The 16,588-nt window shown below is 48.2% G+C and overlaps 1 protein-coding gene and 3 pseudogenes across 1 annotated transcript in view; all 4 read left to right on the top strand.

Annotated features, from left to right (window-relative positions):
* The window catches only part of LOC139260355 (cGMP-dependent protein kinase 1), a 1,295,119-nt gene that overhangs the window by 1,149,201 nt on the left and 129,330 nt on the right, over positions 1-16,588 (top strand). The window lies entirely within an intron of this gene.
* LOC139260489 (U2 spliceosomal RNA) lies at positions 7,215-7,467 on the top strand (annotated as a pseudogene).
* LOC139260500 (U2 spliceosomal RNA) lies at positions 7,608-7,809 on the top strand (annotated as a pseudogene).
* LOC139260502 (U2 spliceosomal RNA) lies at positions 7,899-8,072 on the top strand (annotated as a pseudogene).

Below are 16,588 nucleotides of genomic sequence, written 5' to 3'. Positions count from 1 at the left end.
TTGATGGCCTCAGTGTTCGAATCAGTAGGCCTGATGCCATCAGCAGCAATCTTCCTCCCGAGGAATTCGACTTCAGGTGCCAAGAATACACACTTCGAGCACTGAGTCCCACTTTGCCCAGACGCTGTAGGACTTCTTCAAGATTGTTCAGATGTTCAGCAGTGTCGCGACCTGTAACCAGAATATCATCTTGAAACATGACCGTTCTAGGAACGGACTTCAGTAAACTCTCCATATTCCTCTGAAATATGGCTGCAGCCGGTATTGATGCAGGTGAGTTTCTTTGAATTGTCGACAAGCTCCTGGGTCATATAGGCCGACATCAGATCCAGCTTCGTGAATGACTTTGTATGGGCTTGTATGGCGAACAGGTCATCAGCCCTCGGTAACGGATACTGATCCGGTTTCGAAAATCAGTTAATCGTAACCTTGTAGTCTCCACAAATCCTGACAGTGCCATCACTCTTCAACACAGGAACAATGGGACTAGCCCACTCGTTAAACTCGACCGGTGATTTGATCCCTTCACGCTGGAGTCTGTCAAGCTCAATTTCAACCTTCTCCCTCATCATGTACAGAACAGACCGAGCTTTGTGATAGACAGGCCTTGCATTGGAGTCCAGGTGAATCTGCACCTTGACTCCCGTAAAATTACCAATGTACGGTTCAAACAAAGAAGGAAATGTTTTCAACACTTGAGCACACGAAGTATCATCCACCGACGACAACATCTTGACATTATTCCAGTTCATCTTGATTTTCTTGAGCCAATTCCTGCCGAACAGCATTGGACCATTATCTGGGATGATCCATAATGGTAGCTCGTGAACCACACCATCATATGGCACCTCGATTGCTGCACTGCCGAGCACCGGTATGAGTTCCTTAGTGTAAATACGTAACCTGGCATTGACTGGACTCAGCTTCGGTTTCGCAGCCTTAGTGTCCCACAGCTTGTCGAATGTCCTTTGGCTCATTATCGACTGGCTCGCACCCTTGTCTACCTCCATTGATACAGGCACGCCATTCAGCTTCACATTAACGACTATCGGCTGGCTCTTGCTCAGGAACTAAGACAGTCCATTCACTTCCTCCTCGGGTTGCGTATCCGGGCCATCACTGAACTGGACCTCATTCACTACATGGTGAGCTGCACCACGCTTGCTCCGTTATGGACGCATCCTATGAAGATGCCCCACTTTCGAACATCCATTGCATGAGTATTGTCTAAACCGTCACTGATGAGGCCGACAATTGCCCCCACAACGCCAACAGGGTGAAATCTGGATCGAACCAGTTGCCAGGCTCCGAGCAGCGGCAGGTTTCGCGTAAGCAGCTCTGCCCGAAACAAACACCATCTTGTTTACAGTACTTGCCGAGGAACTCTGACTCGTCAATGATATCAGCCTCAAATTATCATCCGCCATTTTCAAATCCAGCGTCTCTGCAGCCAACAGCTTCCTGAGGATCGCATTATAGCTGATGCCTATCACAAAGACATCACGCAGCATGTCTTCCAGCATGTTCCAGAACTTACACGGCTTATCAAGACGTCGCAGGTCGCCGACAAATCCCGACATGACCTGGCCCTCAGCACGAACATGCATGTAGGAACGGTAGCATGATATGATGATCCCCTCTTGTGGCTTCAGATGGTTACCCACCAGCGTACACAATTCCTCATACCCTTTTTCTGCCAGACGTACAGGCGAGAGAAGATTCTTCATGAGGCCATGAATTTTCGGACCACAAACGGTGAGAACTGCCCTGCGCTTAACTGCGTAGGCCTCTGCCTCCACGCCGTTGGCCACAAAATACTGATCCAGGCGATCGATAAATCCGCCCAATCCTCATACTCCACGAATCTCTCCAGGATTCCAACCGTGCCCATTGTACGTTCGAAGGTTCTTAAATTACCTCGTCGCCAATTGTAATGACTCAAGAGTCTGGTTCCTGCAAACTCACTCAGGTGCAAACTGATCCATCTTTATTCCAGCCCGAGAGTGCCTGCGTGACAAAGACACCCAGCTTATATACAGGTGACCAAACACACATGGGAAGGGGAACATTGACAAGAGCCCAATGCAATTAGGGGCCAGGACAATTAAAGCTATACTGACGTATTATTAAACTACTACCAGAAATAGTGTGGTTTTATTTATACAAAAGCTGGTACAAGGTACAAGGCTGTCGGAGGGAATACAAAGAATTGGTGTAAATTCTGGGTGACACGCCCACCATTTCTCAACTCTTCAGCTCAACTCACTTGTGTTCAAGAGGTATTTTGGGGACATTTTTTGGGGGGTGTTCCTGGGACTCTTTTCAATCAAGCGGATCCCACAACTGCTGAGAGAAGACATGGACTGTCAAAAAGGTTTCTAGCTGAAATGTTACAGTGGTAACCAATCCCTGAATGCCAGCGGTAGAGAATTCCACAGGTTAACAATTCTCTGAGTGAAGAAGTTTCTCCTCATCTCAGTCCTTAATGGCTTACCCCTTATCCTTAGACTGTGACCCCTGGTTCTGGAACTCCCCAGCAACCGGAACATTCTTCCTGCATCTAACCTGTCCAATCCCATCAGAAATGTGTATGTTTCTATGAGGTCTCCTCTCATTCTTCTAAACTCCAGTGAATACAGGCCCAGTCGATCCAGCCTCTCCTCATATGTCAGTCCTGCCATCCCGGGAATCAGTCTGGTGAACCTTCGCTGCACTCCATTAATAGCAAGAATGTCCTTCCTCAGATAAGGAGACCAAAACTGTACACAATATTCCAGGTGTGGCCTCACCAAGGCTCTGTACAACTGCAGTAAGACCTCCCTGTTCCTATACTCAAATCCTCTTGGTATGAAGGCCAACATGCCATTTGCCTTCTTCACCGCCTGCTGTACCTGCAGTGGGCACCTTTGGAGCACTTCCACAGGCATGTGCAGTGATGGGAAAGACTCGCAAACTCGGATCAAATCTGCCCCATTTAAAATCTGTAAAGTCACAAATGAGCTTGCAATCATCTGATCCATTCTCAAAGCAAACGATTGTGATATCTTTCACAGAATGGATGTTGCCATAACGATCATCCACTGAAGCAAACAAGTCAGTGTTTTGCAACAGAATTCGAAGACTGAGTGACATGAAGTGTTTCCATGTTTGGCTAAACCGGTACCACATTGATAACCTTTATATAGCTATTGCTACAACATTGAAAGTATTCACAAGAAAGAACTGTCTCTGTTTTGTCTGCAGAAAGATTGAAGTTAGCTGCACTAAATAGCTATAATTTGGCCAAATGGATTAGTTCGAATTATATTGTCTTGTAAGAAAGGATTAAACCTTGCAGAAGAATTATTAAATGGCAAAGGTTTGTTACTACTACACCAAATGTAATGAACAAAAGCAGCTTCTGTCTGGGCAGTATTGGCCCAGTAAATTATAGCTCACTCTATTAAATCTATTAAATGCAATGCGTCACTTTTATAAATTTCGCTGTAGTGATTTCTGGTTTTCTCATTTTCGCTGTTGTAGTTCAGTGGAGTTGCTCCCCATTTTCCATTATGCAACTTACCCATCTTAGATGGCATGCTCCCAAATCTTCAGTAAAGACACTCTGTCGCTGGCTCTTATGACGTGCATAATAGTCTGATTACATAAGAACAGGAGTAGACTATTCGCCACTCAAGCCCCTTCAAGTGTTTGTGATCTTAACCTGAGAAGATAGGAACAGAAATAGGCCACTCATCCCCTTGCGCCCCTTCAATTAGATCATGGCTGATCTATATCTTAACTCCATTTACCTGCCTTAGTTCCGTAATCCTTAATACCCTTGCCTAACAAAAATCTATCAATTAGTTCTGAAATATTCAATTGACCGAGCCTCAATTGATTTTTGGGGGAGTGAGTTCCAGATTTCTACTACCCTGTGTGGTTATCTCTCTTCATGTAGCCTCCACACCATGACATGGTTGAGATCGGCTGTGATGCCACGTTCAATGACCTTGAACTAGAATTCAAACATTTGAATTAGAAAACACAGCTGTTCCTAGTCAGATCAGACTGAAGTATTTTCACCCACACCTCGTCACTCTCCTATTTACCCTTGACTAGCATCAATTGGAAGAGAGTGAGTGGAGAGGTTAAGAGTACTATATTTACACAAAGAGTTATTAGAACATGAAATGCTTTGCCACTGCAAGTAGTTGAGAGAGAGACCATTAAATATATTATGGGATGTGTGCATCATATTTGAAGCAGAGGAAGATACAGGACTATGGGGAGACAGCAGTTTTTGATTGTTTTAGCCAAGAGCCAGCATGGATATAATGGGCCAAATGGCCTCCTCCTGTGATGTCAGCTCCTAAGGTTCTAAATATGTCTTTTTTTATTAATGACCAAGAAAGACTTCAGTATTTATTGTCCAAAAGCTTAAAAATCTGCATATATAAAATGGAATTGAAGAGTGGTAGTTCATTTGGGAAAAAGCTTTCTGTCAACATCACAACCAAGAAAGAGACTAATAGAAACTGATAGCTTATAAAAGAAAAAGAGAAGTATCCGGCTGAACCACTTGCAGAAACATTCCATGTTCACAATTTGTAACAGCAGACAGAATCTTTCCTCTTCGCTTGCAGAGAATCTCACTCTGGGGAAGAAATATCAATTCCATGCATAATTACTTTTGGAAGCAAAGGCACCATAAGCTTTCCTTGATCTTTGTGTGTTTGGATGTAAAGTTTTGTAATGTTGCATTAAATGTTTAACACTTACCATTTTATTTTGAAGCTTGAAGCCAAGTGCATTGAATGTATATTTATCATTAACACTGGCACACAGCACAGCTTCTAACAGAAAGAATAAAGTAGCAAAGGACCAGAAAGGAAGTTTGACTTTTGTTGCACTATGATAGATCAAAGAACAAGTTGCAACATTGTAAACATATTGGAACGATTTCCTCTGGTTACTGTGTGTGTGTTAGTGAACTATCTTCAACTGCTTCATCATAAGGTCAGAAGTGGGGATGCTTGCTGATGATTGCACAGTGTTCTGCTCCATTTACAATTTCTTAGATAATGAAGCAGTCCAGGCCAGCACACAGCAAGATCTGGATGACATCCAGTCTTGGGCTGATTTCTGGTAAGTAACATTCGCACCACACAGGTGCCAGGAAATGACCATCTCCAACAAGAGAGAGTCTAACCACTTCCCTTTGACATTCAATGGCAGTGCCATCGTCAAGCCCCCCATCATCAGCATCCTGGGGGTCACCATTGATCAGAAACTTAACTTGACCAGACACATAAAATGCCATGACTACCAGAGCAGGTCAGAGGCTAGGTATTCTGTGGCGAGTGGCTCACCTCCTGACTCCCCAAAAACTCTCCACCACCTGTTAGAAGTGTGATGGAGTACTCTCTACTTGCCTGGACGGGTGCAGCTGCAATAACACTCAAGAAGCTCGACACCATCCAGGACAAAGCAACCTGCTTGATCAGCACCCTATCCACCACCTTCAACATTTACTCCCTCGACCACTGACGTACCATGGCTGCAGCGTGTACCATCTACAGCAGAGGTGGACAATTATTGGAAATCTCGGCGGGTCAGGCAGTATCTGTGGAGAGAAAAACAGAGTTAACGTTTCAGGTCTGTTATGTATGCAACACCTTGTAACCAGCATTCCACCGCCACCAGAGGGTGCAACTGTTAGAGTCCCAAGAGATCCCAGCATCCCTTGGGAGCACTGTGTATAAGCAGGCCGCCCAGGCTGTACCAGCACTCTGGAGTCAGAATAAAGAGATTAAGGTCACACTTACTCAAGTCGACAGTACTCAGTCACATTGCTTTACTTGGGACATAACAAGGTCGATGACCTCATTATTTCAGATTCCAGCCTCCACAATATTTTGCTTTTGTGTTGTGGGCAATTATCGGTTCTGGAGGGCCACTTAACAAGGTTTGGTGAGCAATTGAGGGCCACACAGATAAAATGAATTGTGTTAACAACAGCTACCATTAAAATTAAAAATAGTGAATGCAATGTCCAATGTGCTTCCACTATGCTAATTAAGTGAGATATTAAAATAAATGAATTATTGTGCAAGAATTAATAACCAATTACTGGTGAGAGCAAAGTGTTAATTTGGTCAATTTGAAACCGGGAAACTCATAGTGTTGATCATCACTCCCACTTCTACACTCCCAATAATTTATAAATGTAAATTTAGATAGTCGTCAGATAGCATCTTAAATACACAAAATGTACAATCTTCCATCACTAAATGAATGAAACAATTGATCGCTGATATGTTGTACCGAAAGTCTATGTGGCTGTTTAGCAGAGCGGCTCCAGCCTGCAGGGCCTCTGACGCGAGAGGTATTCTCTTTTTAGTGTGCTGAGTACGGGAGCCCGAGGCTTCGCAAGGCCTGAACTACAATCACACGCAACCTGGACCCCTTGTGTGATGAGCAGTGGCTTTGGCAGGTTTTAGAAAAATGGTTCACGCAGCCAAAGCGGGAGAAATCTGCAGGCAGACATTTTTCTGGCTCCTCGACACTACGGGGAAGCAGATCTGCATCAGACGTTTGGCAGTAGTCCCAGCCACTTTATTCTTTGTAATTGTTGCGGTTTAGGGTGGCGGCCTACTCCCAGGCCACAGTAACCCTGAGGGAGCTCTCCTCGGGGGGGGGGGGGCTCCCCTCGTACTCCCCATTGGTCATCAGCCCCTCTGTGAGGAATTGGGTGAACTCTCGCAGGATTTGGATTGTGATATTCTCGTCCACAAAGATGCAAATAAGCTGTACAAAGTCAAATGGAACAGAAGGAGGTGAAAAGTTGAAGAAGCTGATAAAAACAATATGGCAAAAATGACTAGAAACTTATAGCAAGGCTCAGATGAATGTACAGCTTAACCTCGGGCTCGCATTCGAGTTCTGTCCCATCCAATGGGCCAGATAAATGAACTGGTGGGCTGGATATGGCCCACGGGCTGGGTTTTGCCCATCCCGATCTACAGGGTGCACTGAAGCAAGTTACCAAGGCTTCTTCAGCAGCACCCCCCAGCACCCCCAAACGCCTTTTGGCTAAGATCAAGTGTAGTATCTGTTCTTATCAGTCCTTTTGGCTAAGATCAAGTGTAGTATCTGTTCTTATCAGTCCTTTTGGCTAAGATCAAGTGTAGTATCTGTTCTTATCAGTCCTTTTGGCTAAGATCAAGTGTAGTATCTGTTCTTATCAGTCCTTTTGGCTAAGATCAAGTGTAGTATCTGTTCTTATCGCTTCTCGGCCTTTTGGCTAAGATCATGCATAACTGACCTGACAGGGGAGTAACCACCATAACCCCAAGGTGGTTCTCCCTGGATCAGGAAGGTATATGCTTGCTTTTTTGGAAATAGGAGGTGTGTGGGGGGCCTGACCCATCCACCTCCATGGCACGAACCTGGTATTGCAGTACTTCCAGGAACGGTGCAGTGGCTCTAGGCCTTTTGGCTAAGAGCATTGGCGCAGAGTGATCCTTGAATGGGCCCAAGGTGACCTCTGGCGTTTGTGATTTGACAAAGAATTGGAACGATTGGCTACGAATTTAAAAAAAAAAACAAAAAAAAAATATGTTCTTATCGCTTCTCGGCCTTTTGGCTAAGATCATGCATAACTGACCTGACAGGGGAGTAACCATGACCCCAAAGTGGTTCTCCCTGGATCAGGAAGGTGGTTCTCCTATGCTTTTTGGAAATAGGAGGTGGGTGGGGTGGCTTGACCCATCCACCTCCATGGCACGAACCTGGTATTGCAGTACTTCCAGGAACGGTGCAGTGGCTCTAGGCCTTTTGGCTAAGAGCATTGGCGCAGAGTGATCCTTGATGTGTGCAAGGTGACCTCTGGCGTTTGTGATTTGACAAAGAATTGGAAAGATTGGCTACGAATTAAAAAAAAAAAAAAATCTGTTCTTATCAGTTTAATATCCCCTATGGGGACATGATATTGAATTGATTTTTGGACAGGGAGCTGGATCAGGGGCTTGCCCCGTCCACTCCATGCACCGACCTGGTATTGCAATATTTCCAGGAACGGTGCAACTTCACCTCTCGGCCTTTTGGCCTAAGATCAAACACATTGGCGCAAAGTGATCTTTGGCGTTAGAGTTGATCTGGAAAGAAACTGGATAATAAAAAAAAAGCACTCCCCCAAACCCACGAAAAATTTTGAGATGAGAAATTTCCGTAGCGTTTTCACTTGATGAATTGGATGGGCAATCTAAACGGTAGAGTATTGCCTTACAGAATGGGTCCGTCTTACAACAAAAAGCGTTTAAAATGTTTGAGTGGTTGTTACTTTGCCAAACATGTAAATGTTCCTGTGTTTTACCAATTAAATTCAAGTAGCTGTGCATCAATCAATGACAGCTTCCATTTATATCGCGCTTCGAACGCAAGAATGTCCCAGTTTGAAGCGAGCAGCGGGAGACAGTGTATGTCAGTGAGGAGATTGGATGATGTACGAGAGGGACTTTGTGCAGGGCAGGATGCGGGCAGAATGTAGGACAAGCTGTCACAGGATAATAGCCTGATCCAAACAGGATGAACTTTTCTGGTTTATTTTGGAATTCAGTTCTGGGAAGATGAAAGCGTTTTTTACTGTAAATGATGATCACACCAGTCTCCTGTAATAAGATACAGGAGGCTGCAGAGAAAACCAACCATCATTCAAATATGCCTGCTACGGATACACTAGGTTGAACATTATTTTCTTTGGAGCAGGTCGATAATGATATCTGAGCTGACTGGCACCACAAGGGACTTTACTGAGGTATTGTTACTTTTTGATCTCAGATGCCTATAGCTTCTGCACAATCGGAAGCTTTCAATGGCTAGGGTTGAGCACGCCACTTAGTAACAGCTGTTACACGCAGGGCTGTTTTTCAGCATATTGTACTTCATTTTCCAGGAATCACAGCTATAAAGAGCTTCACTGAAGCTGCTAAACTTTTTTTTATAGAAGAGTTGACAGAACTCAGTTCAGTTAGAAGGTAGGGAGGGGTTGTGATGTCAGTAAGTAGAATTATAGGGGCCGAAATTGCTCTCCGCCCGAAACGGGGCGCACCTGCTGCCTTTTGGCGTCCATTCCCGCCGCAATGGATGGGGCGGCCGTTAGAGCGGAATTCAGCAATCTGGTGGTAAAAAAGGGGCGGTGTGGTGTTGGTGGCGGGAGTGGGCTGTTTGCAGCGGTGTGGGGGTGGACCGTCCGAAGCGGCCAACAAATTCAGCTGATGCTGATTGAGGCAGCTGCTCCCTGGCCTTCTTAAAGGGCAGCTCGGCCCCGGCCATCGAGTTTGTCTCTGGTGCTTCTGAAGGCATGGCAAATGCAAGAGCTTTAAGGAGGGCCAGCCGCTTCTCTCCAATGTTGAACTCGAGACCCTGGCCCAAGCTGTGGAGGGAAGGAGGCGCGTTCTCTATCCGGACACAAGAAGACCCAGTCACGCCATCTTTGTCAATGCCTGGAGAGAGATCGCTGTGGAGGTGTCGGGGGCCTCCATTCATGACCGACCGTACCGCCACCCAATGCTGCAACAGGCTGAACTACTGATGAAAGTGAGTATATGTCCCCCCAACTCCTCACCTTCCATCTCTGAGCCTCTCCTTCACCGTCTCTTACTTCCCACCTTCACTATATAGTCACTGAATATATTCAAGAGGGAGTTACATATAGCCCTTACGGCTAAGGGGATCAAGGGGTATGGAGAGAAAGCAGGAAAGGGGTACTGAGGGAATAATCAGCCATGATCTTATTGAATGGTGGTGCAGGCTCGAAGGGCCGAATGGCCTACTCCTGCACCTATTTTTTATGTTTATGTTTTTATGTTATGAAGCACCATTTGATTGCTGAGGCATCTATATCTATGTGTGGATACTCACAGTGGAGGGTCCTTTTCATAGAAACATAGAAACATAGAAAATAGGTGCAGGAGTAGGCCATTCGGCCCTTCGAGCCTGCACTGCCATTCAATGAGTTCATGGCTGAACATGCAACTTCAGTACCCCATTCCTGCTTTCTCGCCATACCCCTTGATCCCCCGAGTAGTAAGGACTTCATCTAACTCCTTTTTGAATATATTTAGTGAATTGGCCTCAACAACTTTCTGTGGTAGAGAATTCCACAGGTTCACCACTCTCTGGGTGAAGAAATTCCTCCTCATCTCGGTCCTAAATGGCTTCCCCCTTATCCTTAGACTGTGTCCCCTGGTTCTGGACTTCCCCAACATTGGGAACATTCTTCCTGCATCTAACCTGTCTAACCCCGTCAGAATTTTAAACGTTTCTATGAGGTCCCCTCTCATTCTTCTGAACTCCAGTGAATACAAGCCCAGTTGATCCAGTCTTTCTTGATAGGTCAGTCCCGCCATCCCGGGAATCAGTCTGGTGAACCTTCGCTGCACTCCCTCAATAGCAAGAATGTCCTTCCTCAGGTTAGGAGACCAAAACTGTACACAATACTCCAGGTGTGGCCTCACCAAGGCCCTGTACAATTGTAGCAACACCTCCCTGCCCTTGTACTCAAATCCCCTCGCTATGAAGACCAACATGCCATTTGCTTTCTTAACCGTGAGAGTTACATCTGCATGTAATGAACCTGCACCTCCGAGCACCATCGGAGCAGGCCGGGGAGTGGAAGGAGCAGCGTGGCGGTGTACCACTCCAGGGAGCAGCACGTGCTGGAGCAGGAGAGCGACGGCAGCGAAAAGGGACGTCATCAAGGTCCAGGTCGGTGATTGGAGCGTGGGCAGGTACAGCAGGAGCGGCGAGGTTGGGGCGCAGGAGCGGCGAGAGATTGTAGAGGGACGTGATCGAGGCCCAGGAGAGGTGTGAGTTCGGGGCCCAGAAGAGGCGAGGGCCCAGGGGCAGCACGGGCCAGCCCACACTGTGCGATATGTGTGTGCACACTAGGTCCGTGCAGCAGAGCTGGTCTCCAGTCGTCTTGGTTAATCCTTGCTACTGGACCAAGACCTAGCTCTGTCAAGCCCATGTGGTGGCTGGTGTGCAACGGTCACCACACGGTAAAAAATTTCCAAGCACAGGCAGCTCCCACCCTTCAATATGTAGTTCGGACCTGGAATTTTAGATCCATCATTGAAACATCTGTGAACTTCTTGACATGGAAGCAAGTCATCGAGGGACTACCTATGATGATGATGAATGGACCCACACTTTCACTAATTGTGAAGGCCTCATGACCCTGCTAATCAGCCAGCCTTCTAATCAGGCCAAGGTCCCCCTCAACCATTTGGAGTAACAAAGGACTGGTGGGGACGTGGCCGATATCCAGCAGCTCAGTGATATAGAAGAGAGGATGCAGTGGCTAGTGGGCCCACATGTTGTCTTCCCTGTGGCTGCCGGCAGTGTGGATCCCACTGGGGGCATTGGTAAGTGAAGGCCTTCCTTTAATGCCATCTCGCCCTGAAAGTCCAGTCAATTGCTTATGATTGTTGTGTGCAAGTTGCTTGCTGGATGTTGCAATGCCCGACCTCACCCTTACGGAACCCTTGTGCCATTCATGATCGCAGATGACACTCCGAGTGTGAGCCAGAGCGAGACCGAGACCCTTGAGACGAGTGTGGGCTCGAGTCAGACCGACACCCTTGAGGCGAGCGCAGACATTGGCAGCATGTCTGACAAGAGTGATGAAGAGGGGGACACTGCTGCCACTGCTTCCTTCATGCCCCAGCTTAGATACTGGGAATACGCGGTCGTTGCAGTTAGATTTAGCAGAGGGGTCTGCACTGGGTGATGCATCAGGGCCGACCGGGCTGCAGCATGGTGAAGGGCAAAGGGAACCTCGGCTGCCATCTGTCCGGTGGGGAGGTGGGGGGCAAGATCGCACATGAGTTCTGCTGCAGAAGACTCTGACAAGCCCATCGATGTGGCGGCTTCTGAAACCAGGGTGGAGGCCATGCATTTGCAGATGTTGGGGGCAATGGCAAGGGTACCTGAGAGCCTGTCACAAGTGGTCAGGAGCGTGGAGGAGTCTGCCTCCCGCATTGTGGACAGCTCTGCGTGCACCATGGAGCCCATCATTGTCAGTGTGCAGATGATGGTGGACTCCCAGAGAGACCGTGCGGATCTACCTGTGATGTCACGTGTCGTGGGCGATGTGGTAGCTGCCATTACAGCACAGGTGCAAGTGAACGAGTGTCTGAGTGCTGCATTGGATAGGGTGGACGCAGTCCTGGAAGCTCAGAATGCTCTCCTGCACTCTTGAGCAACAGGCCACGGAGCGTCTTACTGCTGTCATGCCTAGTGGCATCGAGACTGTGTCTGCTCTCATGCAGTCTCAGCTGGATGCCATGCGAGATCTGACTGCTGCCATTGTGGCTGTGTCCTTCCGGTGTCGCGCGACCCCACCGACCTGTGCTCCAGCAGATTGATGGCGATGGTGAGGCTTCAGCCCCCGAGGGAGTGACGCAGGCTCCTCGGACCCAGGATCCTGATGTGCTCTCTCAGGACCACAGCAGTCCTGAGCCGAGACCTGTCGCTCCGCCATTGCCGACAAGCATGGAATCGCCCCAGCCAAGGCCGACTGTTGGGGCAGAGAAGGGTGTGGCCCAGTCTGCAACCGGTCCTTCCAGGGCCAGAGCAGGTCGAGGACCTCTGTAGCTTTTGCACCTGAAACACAGCAGCCTTCCCATGATGCAGATACAGTAGAGAAACTGTGGCGTAGTTCCAGAAAAGGTAGGCGCAAGAGAGGTTATAAGGAAATGCACAAGGGTGAGAATTGATAATGTGTATGTTTTTTTTGCACCATTATTTCTTGTGTCATAAATCTTTATTTTGGGTTTCATGATCTGTGCAGATCTCTTATTTCACTGTGAGGAATGATATGTGAAAGGGCTCAGTGGGTTGCCCTTGGAGATGCACAGATGAAAGCTGAAGTGCACATGAACTCAGTGGAAATGAGTAGCAATGAGACAGTTTCGGATTTCACTTGCAGGGTCCGGATGGCGACGCCGGCCCCTATGTGCCCTCCGACCCACATCCTGGTCCTCCTCCTGCGTGTCGTGCTCCTGCGCCTCCTCTTCCTGGTCCTCCTCCTCAGGTGGTACTGCTGGCTCGTCCTCTGATGGTTGTGCCCTCATGATTGCCAGGTTGTGAAGCATGGGGCAGATGATGATGACGAATTAGGAGACCCGCTCAGGCGAGTTTAAGGATTCTGATGGTCTGCTCAATGATGCACCTAGTGGCTGAATGAGAGTCATTGTACCATTCCTGTGCAGCAGTCCTGGGATGTTGAAGGGGAGTCTGGAGCCAAGTGCACAGTGGCCAGCCCTTGTCTCCAAGGAGCCAGCTGCAATCTTGGTTTGGCCCAGCAAAGAATCCTGGCACACCGGTCTGGCACAGGATGAAAGCATCGTGGCTGCTGCCAGCATACCGGGCATCAATGCCTTGATTTGCGGTTGTGGTCACACACCTGCTGGACATTGAGGGAGTGGAATCCCCTGCGGTTACGGAAGATCGCGGGATTGTTCTGTGGTGCCTTCAGTGTGAGGTGGGTGCAGTCTGTGGCACCCTGCACCCTGGAGAAGTCCGCAATCCTGACGAACCCAGTCTGCCAGAGGATTCAGACTAGCCCCTGGATGTGGTGGCTTTTGACTGCTCCAACTGCTTCTCCGAAGGAATCATAGCGAAGGATATGTAATCCCTCCTCTTCTTATACAGAGCATTTGTCACCTGACGCATGGCGGACGGTGAAATGTTCGAAATGTCTGCTGTTGCAGCTTGAAAAGATCCTGCCGCACAGAAATTGAGGGTGATGGTAACCTTTGATGCGACGGACAGGGCTGTCCTCAACCCTGTTTGAGGCTACAGGTCTGGCTACAGGAGATTGCACAGCTCCGTGATGGAATCGCAGTCTTTGGAGACACTGGTCATCAGTCAGGCTCATGTAGGAGAACTGCTAGCTGTACACACGTTCATGATAGAGCCTTCTGCCACCACATCTATGCAGGCACCTTCCTCTGACAGCTGCCTCAATGCCTTCTCCCTCCTGTTGCTATTGGTCCTCACCCGCTGCAGCTTTGTGCTGGCAAACATGTGCCTCCTGTGCATGCTGCATCCTCTCCATCTGGGCCACTAGGTGGTGCTGGGGGCCTGCCTATCTGGCCCTCCTCCTGACGGCAGGCCCTTCCTGAGGTCCGTCCTGGTGCACCTCTCTGGGTTCAGCGCGGACGCTAACTCCACGGCCTTCTGCATCTTCCTCAGCCGTGTGAGCTGCATCCCTTGCCCGCTGCCTCACCAACCATTGGAGCCGGTGCCGCTGTGTCTTCTCCTGTGTGCCTCCCTGCCGCGCATAATGTGCAGGAGGTGTTGCGCTGACCCCATTTAGTAATCCTCCTCAAGCCCAGCCTCCTCAATCAGTGTTCTTTGTTGCACAGAATGAAGAGCCTGGCCCACTATTCCTCAATTCCGGTGGCAAGAAGACAGCTCTCAATCGTCCGAAATAATCTGGCTGACAAGAACGGTGGGAGACGCACAGCGCCTTTCAATGCCGCCGGCTGTTTTCAGCACGCAGTGTGTACCGACATCTTGGGCAACCCTTGCCACTGCACCAAGACGTCGCTCTGTCAAGCCCCGTGTGGTTGCTGGTGTGCAACGGCCACCCCACGTTAAAAAAATCCACGCACAGGCATCCTCCACCCTCCAAGATGTAGTTCGGGACCTGGAATATTAAGTCCTTCATTGAGACACCTGTGGACTCATCCCTTTTTGGCGTGGAAGCAAGTCATCCTCGCTTCGAGGGACTGCCTATGATATGATGTGTACCGACCCACAAACCTGTCGTTGGCACTGACAGGCAGCCAGAAGACGAGTTAAGGGAAATTTAGCTTCCGGGGCAGGTCGGAGGCAGTGCGCGCTCCGATGACGGGCTGTAACTCGAGCAAGAATTGGGTTTGCGGGGGTCAAAGTGTGAAATGGTCCATCCGCCCATGCCCCCGCCCCCACAGCATGAGTCCCCGGGGGGGGGGGGGGGGGGTTAGGGGGCACTCTTGGACCTCACTTAAATCCCCCCATCCCAACGACTACCCGAAGCCAGGAATGACGAGGTGGAGCACAGCACCTAGGAGCAGGAAATTGTGTGGCTGCAGGCTGCTGCCAGGTGACCCACAGAAATGGTCCCCGCCACGATAAATGTCGGAGGAATGGGGTCTGGAACAATCGTGGCCATGGGAGGCAGATGAGATACAAGCTTTCCCTGTTTTCTGTACTCTTCAGCACAGAATGTCATGGGATTGATAAAATAATAAAGATGTACTTTTATATATGACATTAGGACGTTCCAAAGTTGTAATGTAGGAAACACGGCAGCTAATTTGTGCACAGCTAGGTCCCACATACTGCCTTGAAACAAAAAGACCAGATATTCTGTTTTAGATGTTGTTTGAGGGAGAAATATTGGCCGGGACACCAGGAGAACTACCCTACTCTTCATCAATAGTGTATTGGGATTTTTTGTGTCCTTCTGCGAGGGCAGACGTTTCATCCAGAAGACGGCACCTCTGCCAGTGCAGTATTCCCTCAGTACTGCACTAGAGCATCAGCCTAGATTATGTGCTCAAATCTTTGGAGTGGGATTTGAACCCACAACTTTCTGACTCAGAAGTGACAGTATGTACCCTCTAGCCACAGTTGTTAGGAAGTGGTGAAGTGGGATATCACAGGTTGGGGAATGTAGAAGTGGAATATCATAGAGTGCTACATTTAACACCTTTTCTTAAAGGGACAAACCCTGCCTGCCAATGAATTGTGCCTGAACACTTCCACACTCAGTTCTACAAATATCATCTGTTTGCGTTTTTTTACTGGGCTCTTGGTATATTGTAACCAGTGACAAATAATTTCTCAACACAATGCACAAGTTAAGTGCAGGATATTGATTTCCACTGGTCGCGAGTGTATGAGTATTGGCAGCTTGGGTTGCCATGGTGCTGCTTGTTGGTGTTTGTGCTTTGATTTCAGCTGTGTGACATGCAACTGACCACTCCTGCTTAGTGATTCCCTTGCAGAAGGAGTAAGTGTGCTGGCTAACTGTGGGTTTTTTCTGACAGCCTGGAATTCTGGTAGCAGTGAACCTCATTGGGCAATGCTTCAGGGAGACAGGTGTCCTTCAGTCCCGTATAGTGTGTCACCCACCCCCCCACCAGTACTCCTTGACATCGGGCTTTGAGCAGCTGGGCCATAAATGCCATTCCACTCTCTGTCACACCCCAATTTTGTTTTAATAATTCTGCTCAGCTAACAAGTGTCCTGGGGCTTCCCATCCTGTTTCAGCTGTTTAAATACCTCCGAATAGGAGTTCACAGCTGAATATGAGAATTATTCCTTTTAGTTGTTTCATTGGCTTGTCTACTGCTCAGATATTAAAGCCCATTTTTAGTCTGCTGATTAGCAACAAGAACTTTCATTTATAGAGCGCCTTTAACATGATAAAACGTCCTCAGGCACTTCACAGGAGCATTATCAAGCAAAATTTGACAGAGCCACACAAGGAGATATTAGGACCGGTGACCAAAAGCTTGGTCAAAGAGGTTAAGTTTTAAGCAGCGTGTCA

This window comes from Pristiophorus japonicus, chromosome 3 (genome assembly GCF_044704955.1).
Source record: "Pristiophorus japonicus isolate sPriJap1 chromosome 3, sPriJap1.hap1, whole genome shotgun sequence".
NCBI lineage: Eukaryota > Metazoa > Chordata > Chondrichthyes > Pristiophoridae > Pristiophorus > Pristiophorus japonicus.
This window is presented reverse-complemented; position numbering and strand designations above follow the sequence as displayed.